This window comes from Geospiza fortis, unplaced genomic scaffold, assembly GCF_000277835.1.
Source record: "Geospiza fortis unplaced genomic scaffold, GeoFor_1.0 scaffold176, whole genome shotgun sequence".
NCBI classification, from domain to species: Eukaryota; Metazoa; Chordata; class Aves; order Passeriformes; family Thraupidae; genus Geospiza; species Geospiza fortis.
This window is the reverse complement of record NW_005054514.1, coordinates 400,139-400,527: the sequence shown is the minus strand read 5'-3', so window position 1 is coordinate 400,527 and position 389 is coordinate 400,139.

Sequence of the window (389 nt, the reverse complement as noted above, 5' to 3'; positions counted from 1 at the left end):
AAGGGCAGAGGTGGGCCCGAAGGGGGGCCGGGAGATGCCCCAGGAGGGGCCGAGGCTGTGCCCAAGGAGGGCTGAAACAGGGCTGGTCCAGAGCGGGCCGATCACAGACATCGCAGTAAAGCCCGGAAATACCCGGAGCTGTCCAGGCATCCCTTCCCTGCCGTGATGGTCGGAGCTGTCCAGACATCCCTTCACTGCGGGGATGGCCAGAATTGTCCGGGGATCCCTTCACTGCGGGGATGGCCAGAACTGTCCGGGGATCCCTTCACTGCGGGGATGGCCAGAACTGTCTGGGCATCCCTGCCGCGATGGCTGGAGCCGTCCAGACATCCCTTCACTGCGGGGATGGCCAGAACTGTCCAGACACCACCGGGGCGAGGTCCGGCCCG